This window comes from Triticum dicoccoides, chromosome 7B (assembly GCF_002162155.2).
Source record: "Triticum dicoccoides isolate Atlit2015 ecotype Zavitan chromosome 7B, WEW_v2.0, whole genome shotgun sequence".
Taxonomy (NCBI): domain Eukaryota; kingdom Viridiplantae; phylum Streptophyta; class Magnoliopsida; order Poales; family Poaceae; genus Triticum; species Triticum dicoccoides.
This window is the reverse complement of record NC_041393.1, coordinates 745,391,333-745,399,079: the sequence shown is the minus strand read 5'-3', so window position 1 is coordinate 745,399,079 and position 7,747 is coordinate 745,391,333. Positions and strand designations below refer to the sequence as shown.

The 7,747-nt window shown below is 48.2% G+C and overlaps 1 long non-coding RNA gene across 1 annotated transcript; it reads left to right on the top strand.

Moving 5' to 3' along the window:
* The first annotated feature begins 6,713 nt into the window (after window positions 1-6,713).
* On the top strand, window positions 6,714-7,387 carry LOC119337004. The gene is made up of 3 exons (XR_005162962.1): window positions 6,714-6,813; window positions 6,900-7,133; window positions 7,278-7,387. It is a non-coding gene; the product is annotated as an uncharacterized LOC119337004 (long non-coding RNA).
* Window positions 7,388-7,747: the final 360 nt, after the last annotated feature.

Genomic DNA, 7,747 nt, shown 5'->3' with positions numbered 1-7,747 from the left:
CAGAAAAGAGTCTTGGTGACCCACAAGTGTAGGGGATCTATCGTAGTCCTTTCGATAAGTAAGAGTGTCGAACCCAACGAGGAGCAAAAGGAAATGATAAGTGGTTTTCAGTAAGGTTTTCTCTGCAAACACTGAAATAGTAGGTGATAGATAGTTGTGTGATAAGATAAATAGTAACGAGCAAAAAGTAAATAAAGTAAATAAAATGCAGCAAGGTGGCCCAATCCTTTATGTAGCTAAGGATAAGCCTGGACAAATTCTAATAATGAAGAAGGAGCTTCCGAGGACACATTGAGAATTATCGTCAAGCTAGTTTTCATCACGTTCGTAAGATTCGCGTTTAGTACTTTTATAATTTGATATGTGGGTGGACCGGTACTTGGGTAATGCCCTAACTTGGACAAGCATCCCACTTATGATTAACCCCTATTGCAAGCATCCGCAACTACAAAAAGGAGTATTAGGGTAAACCTAACCACATCATTAAACATATGGGTCCATATCAACCCCTAATGAAGCAACGCATAAACTAGGGTTTAAGCTTCTGTCACTCTAGCAACACATCATGTACTTATTACTTCTCTATGCCTTCCTCTAGTCCCAATTAATGGTGAAGTTTCATGTAGTTGACGTTCACATAACACCACTAGAGGAAAGACAACATATATCTCATTAAAATATCGGACGAATACCAAATTCACATGACTACTAATAGCAAGACTTCACCCATGTCCTCAGGAACAAACGTAACTACTCACAAAGCATATTCATGTTCATAATCAGAGGAGTAATAATATGCATAAAGAATCTGAACATATGATCTTCCACCAAGTAAACCAATTAGCATCAACTACAAGGAGTAATCAACACTACTGGCAACCCACAGGTACCAATTTGTGGTTTTGATACAAGATTGGATACAAGAGATGAACTAGAGTTTTGAGAGGAGATGCGTCACCGCGCCGCCCCATGACGCGCTGCCCGTGACGAGGAATCAATGGCAAGGCTGACCGGCGGCGGCAGCACGGCAGCCTTGGCATTGATTCCCGCGGGAACCGAGGCGATGAGGTCGACGAAGCGGCCGTCTCGCTGACTCTACGGACCCATGGCTCTTTCGCGACAAAACTACTCGCCCCGGCACCCCCGGGCGCCCCCCAGCGCGCCGGGTTTGGTCTGGGTCCGCCGGCACTGATTTCGGCCCAAGCCGGCAAAAAACGGGTTCCTGGGACGCGACTGAGCCGTTTTTCGGTGCCGGCGCAAAAAAACGCCTGTGGAGGCCGTGTTGGGGACGCGGCTGGAGATGCTGTAAGCCCCCAAGTTTGATCCCAACATAGATCTGTACTCGGGTTGAGAGATGTGTTATGCAAAAGGCAAAAACAACCAAACTAGGGAAAGATGCGGTTGTATAGGAGTACTACGAATCTCCAGCGAACAAATGTATAGTATATCTCTACTTTTAATGGAGCAATTGGTGAATAGTCTCCACGGTTTTTACTCCCACCTCCATCGAACCAACCTACGACAAAAAACCAGCGACAAAAAAATGACATCGAATTGCACGCACGTACGAGCGAGGTCTCCTGCCCTCGAGCGAGAACCTCCTGCCCTCGTTCGCCTCCGCTATCCATTATTGGTTTTTGATCCCTAGATCAAATCACCCAGGAGCACTACGTACGTACAACCAGCTAGCAAGCAAGCTAGCAGGCAGCTTAATGGATTCTGGCCGTATGTACGTGTATAGCCAGCGACTCTCTCGACGGAAACTTGCGTAACTAGCGGCACAAAAAAACTGATCGATATGTATATTTGATTGCCACAGGGGCGTGTCGCTACACGCCCCTGGACTTTTCCTTTTATTGCTTGATCGGTTGTTCTGATACAGATTACAGGGGTAGTCACGTATATATACTATCAGGCTAGACCTAAACCCAAACCGACTAGGCTTAGTATCCTACATGGACACGCATACATACAAGACGGACACGGGATTACTCTAACATTCACCCCCTAATCACGATGTCCTTACTTTCTCGACCTGGATCCCAAATGCGGCTGCTGCTACTCGTAATCTTTATCCTCGGCATTGCTTTTGCCGTTTCTTGTAGCATTTCAGGGATCGTCTTTCTTGTCGTAGGCTCATCCATAGCTTGACGCCAACGCTCCTTCTTGATGGCGTCTTCAATCTTCACCTGTTCTTCGGTGCTTGATAGACTTTCTTTCGGATCATCGAGGGAACATTCTTTGAACCCGAGCGAGATCAAACTTCGGTCTAACTTTGCGTTCCAAGCTCTTGGCGCTTGCTTCCCGTAAAGTGTCTTCTTGAGCTTGTAAACTTTTCCTTCTTCGCCTTTCTTCTCGTAGCTGAGGGGTTGTTCCACGTACACTTCTTCTGTCAGGTCACCGTTGAGGAAAGCGGATTTAACATCCATATGATGAACCTTCCAATCCTCTTGTGCTGCCAAAGCTAGGAGCACTCTCACCGTCTCGATTCGAGCAACCGGTGCAAACACCTCCTCATAGTCAACTTCTTGACGTTGTACGTAGCCCTTTGTGACGAGTCTTGCCTTGTGCTTCACAATGGCACCCTTCGTGTCCTTCTTCAACTTGTAAACCCACTTCAAACCTATGGCCTTTTGGTTTGGAGGTCGGGTTATCAAAGTCCATGTGCCATTGCTCTCGATCGCCTTCATCTCCTCATCCATGGCGTGCATCCAACTTGAAATTTTGCTCGTCTCTACGAAGTTCGCCGGCTCCTCAACTCCGAGTAAACACAAATCGGAGTACTCGAGTGTAACTGGCTTTGCGTACTTGTAGACTTTCTTGAGGGGATTGTAGCGACGAGGCCCGGAAGAATCCGTCGTGGCTTGCGAAGGAGGCGACACAAATTGTGTCGGCGTCGATGCACTTGAGGAAGACGGTTGAGTCTCGAGCGTGGTAGATGCCAGGTCGTTGGCGTAGTCGTCGTGATCGTGACCATCATCTTGATTGTCATCATCACTATGCGCCTTATTGTCGAGATCTCCGCCTGTGTCGTGCGCGTCATTGTCGCTATCACCTTGCGACCCATGCGCGTCGCCATCGGTGTCTGCACCATGGTGATCACTGCCATTGCGGTCACCTTGGTTGTGCGTCTTGCCAACCACCTGGATGTCTTCCCCTGCATCATCATCAGCTGGAAATTCAATTGTGAATATATTACCGTTTGGAGCATCGTCGGCTGCTGCGCTCCAATTCCATGCTTGGTTTTCTTCAAACACGACATCACGTGAAATCCGTAGACGCTTGGTTCGTGGATCGTAGAAGCGGTATGCCTTGGTGCCGGAACTCCTCTCATATCCGATGAACACCATCTTGGTGCTACGATCGGCAAGCTTTGAGAGATGCGGCTCCGCCATCTTCACATGTGCCACGCACCCGGACGTCCGTAGATGAGACACATTCGGCTTACGTTCGTAAATTGCTTCATACGGAGTCTTGCCGATCACCGCCTTCGTTGCAGCCCGATTGAGAAGATAGACCACTGTCGAGACAGCTTCTCCCCAAAATGTCCCCGGCAAGTTCTTGCTCTTGAGTAAACTTCTCGCCATGTCAACGACGGTTCGATTGCGCCTTTCAACAACACCGTTCTGCTGTGGCGTATAAGGTGCCGTGAGGAACCTTTTTATGCCAATCTTCTCGCAATAGTTGTTGAACTCGTTTGACGTAAACTCTCCGCCGCGATCTGTCCGTAGAGCGCGAACCTTCAGCTTGTGTTCCATCTCCGTTGCAGCCTTCAGCTTCTTGAACGCTTCAAACGCCTCATCTTTAGATCGTAGGAGAATGACCCACATGTATCTCGAGTAGTCATCTACCACAAGGAAGAAGTACTTCTTTCCTCCGTGAGTTGTTGGGGTGATAGGGCCACATAGATCACCATGGAGCAGTTCGAGTGCATCACTTGCACGATAGGTAGAATGAGCAGGGAACGGCCTGCGGTGTTGTTTTCCAACCAAGCACCCGTCACATACTCGATCAACATGGTCGATAAACGGCATCCCATATACCATCTCCATCTTCGACATCTTCTTAAAGGCATAGAAGTTAACATGTCCAAATCTAGCATGCCATAACCACGAATCATCATCACTCTTGGCGAGCCAACACTCCGGTTGAGATTGATCAAGCTTGAGGATATAGAGCCTGTTCTGTGTGCGATTCACACGCGCTAGCACATTTCGGAGGTTGTCGAAGATCGTCATCACACCTTGCATCCATTCTCGTCAAGTTTCCCGACAGAGATGATGTTGTTGCGAAGCTGTGGGATGTAGTACACTCCGGTGAGTATGCGATGTTCTCCTGTGAGACCCTCGAAGAGGACAGAACCTTGCCCGCATATCTCCACGTTTGAACCATCACCGAACTTGACCGAGCCTTGAACATCATATTCTAGCTCGAGGAACTTTTCCTTGCACCCCGTCATGTGGTTACTGGCACCCGTGTCTAGATACCACGACACGTTCTGGCTTCCGGATAACTTTGGTGTTACTTTTTTCTCGTGAAGTAGCACCTCCCGGTTTGGTTTCACAACTACCGTTTGGACGAGATCACAAACTTTGGCCATCAGAAGACCTGGACGTTCGTCTTCTTGCTTCGCAAAATTTGCCTTGACTTCCCGCTTGTTAGGCTCCACGAGATCACAAACTTCGGCAATCAGAAAACCTGGACGGTCGTCTTCCTGCTTCACCAAATTTGCCTTGATCTCCCTCTTGTTAGGCTCCGGACAATCCTTCGCAAAGTGACCCATCTCGTTGCAGTTATAGCACTTGACCTCGGACATATCCAAGTTCTGTGGCTTCCGCTCTTTAGATTGGTCCGCCTTACCACGACCTTGTGGCTTGCCTTTTCCTTTGCCTTCTTCGGTTTGTCCGCCGCGCTTCGCGTTGCTTGAGCCTTCGCCAACGTTGCGCCTTTCTTTGCTACTTGGGGACTCCCAATCTGCGCGCGAGTACATGAGTTGGTCATCACCTCCTCCTTTGCCTTTTCGACAACCATGAGCATTATCTTCCCATGTCCGCAAGCGTCCGATCGCCTCCGTTATGGTCATGCCGTCGATGTCGTAAAGCTGCTCGAGCGTGCCAATGATGTACGTGAATTTATCGGTCACCGAACTAAAAAACGTCTCCACAATCTCGGTCTCGTCGAGCTTTGCACCAAGTGCGCGGATTTCTCCCACCAAAGTAGTCAGACGCATGGCATAGTCGTTCACCGATTCAGTTTCCTCCATCTGTAACTTGTGAAATTGGCGCTTCAGCACTTGTGCCCGAGCCTTGGTGACGCGATCTTCTCCGATCCTCATCTCTTTGAGTGCGTTCCACGCCTCTCTTGCTGTCTCGAACTCCGCCAATGTCATCAGCACGGAATCTGGCACAGACTGGGCTATGGCGGCCATGGCACCTTCGTCGCACTCCTCGTCGACGTCGTCGTCCGCAATGGCCTCCCACACTCGAAGGGTTTGGAGAATAATCTTCATCTTGACCGCCAACACGCCGTAGTTGGCGTCGGTGAGCATCGGGTACTGGATGGGGATGTTGCGATGCACCTGCATGTTGGCACCGCCTGTTCCGCCACCACTAGTCACTGACTTGCCGCCCTTCTTGTTCGCCCTGGAACCGCCGTTGTCGGACTTGTTCGCCTTGGAATCGCGGTTGTCGGACTTGAAGGACTCAGCGTCGCTATTCGTCATCGTAGATCATCGAGGCTCTGATATCAATTGTTGATTTTTGATCCCTAGATCAAATCACCCGGGAGCACTACGTACGTACAACCAGCTAGCAAGCAAGCTAGCAGGCAGCTTAATTGATTCTGGCCGTATGTACATGTATAGCCAGCGACTCTCTCGACGGAAACATGCGTAACTAGTGACACAAAAAAACTGATCGATATGTATATTTGATTGCCACAGGGGCGTGTCGCTCCTGGACTTTTCCCTTTATTGCTTGATCGGTTGTTCTGATACAGATTACAGGGGTGGTCACGTATATATACTACCAGGCTAGACCTAAATCCAAACCGACTAGGCTTAATATCCTACATGGACACGCATACATACAAGACGGACACGGGATTACTCTAACATCCATCCCTTCGCACCTTCGCACCAGATCCATCCCTTTGCCACCGCCAATCCAACCCTTCGCCACCCTTCCATCCCTTCGCCGCTGCCGCTTCAGGAGACGCCGCCGATCGCGCCCTGGAGCCGCACGCCCATCCCCTGAGCCGGCACCGATCCCCGTTGAAGAGCAGCCGCCGCTTCAGGAGACGCCGCCGGTCACGCCCTGGAGCCGCACGGCGATCCCCTTCAGGAGCCGCACGCCCATCCCCTGTGCCGGCGCCGATCCCCGTTGAAGAGCCACCGACAAGGTCATTGCGGATATAGGTATTGGAAGTTCATACATCCATTGCATGTTCATTCAGCCATTGCAAGTTCATACAGCCATTGCAAATTCATACATCCATTGCATGTTCACGCAGCCAATAATGTGTTAACACCCACCTCCAATCAGCCTCGTGTCAGCCATGGCATGTTCACATAGCCAGTAAAAAGTTTATACAATCTGTACAAGCACAGTACACACGTATTGATGAAAAGAACTGTTGATGCGACTTTTTTATACACGTGGTAGTTTATAGACTGGAATGTGCTCTGCATTACTGAAATAGATGTTTTTTCTGAAGATGAATCTAAATAGTGTGACGGTCTGAGTACTCGTGGGCGTGATGAGGTGACTACGGAGCCACCAGAACATGCGAGTGGCAATGCTTCAGGACAAGCAGGTCAGATTATTGTCCAAATATGTTTTTTTGTACGATTGGAAGTGCAAGAATTTCTCCAAGACGGTTTGGTCCTGGTGTTCATGCAGCCAGCGATGGCATAGCTTCACAGAATGGAGTACGACGTAGGTGTTCAAGGATTGTATCAGGTCGCATGCGAAGATCCTGAAGTTGCAAGTAGATACAGTCAAGAACATAGTTAAAGGTGATATGGGAGATAAGTTCCCTAGGCAAGCTGGATTGAAGCTTGATGAGCCGAACCCAAGGGACGTGCTTAGTTTCTACCACAAAATTCTATCATTCATAACAACCGATGTTGCAAAGTAAGTAAAAATGTACTAGAGTCAGATATTTGTTGGCAACGGCTTATTGGGTTGTTTCAAATCAATAGTACTTCCACTAGCAGGAAGTGCTTCAAGCATACTTATCCAAATATTATAATCCTGATGGGAGAAAACTTTGTGAAGGAGTTCAGGCTGAATGGTCAGTTAACAAGAATCGGGTGGATCTGCATGTGGTGGATGATCGTTTACAAGGAAGGTTGAATGTATGGTTTCTCGAGATGATCAGATGGTGCCACGTATTCGACCTCGATTTGTGGTAAGTTCCAAAATGTACAGTCAAAATCAGTCTTTGAGATACGGATAAATTGGTTTTGCACATAAAATTCATCACGCAACTGTTATAATTTGGGTGCGATTCGTAGAGCCTTTTGAAGTTTTGATGCATGTCGATATGGCATAACATCAGACATCTTGGAATAAAATTAATTTTCTCCCCGCCGTCTCATGATAGAGAATTCACTATATGTGTTTAATCCATGAATAAATTAGAATATGCTCTTCTTTATTATTACTTTTGGAAGAATCAGACTGCAATATACAATCAGTCAGGAGATTGGCTTCCCTGGAGATTCAAAATGATGGACAATCAGTCA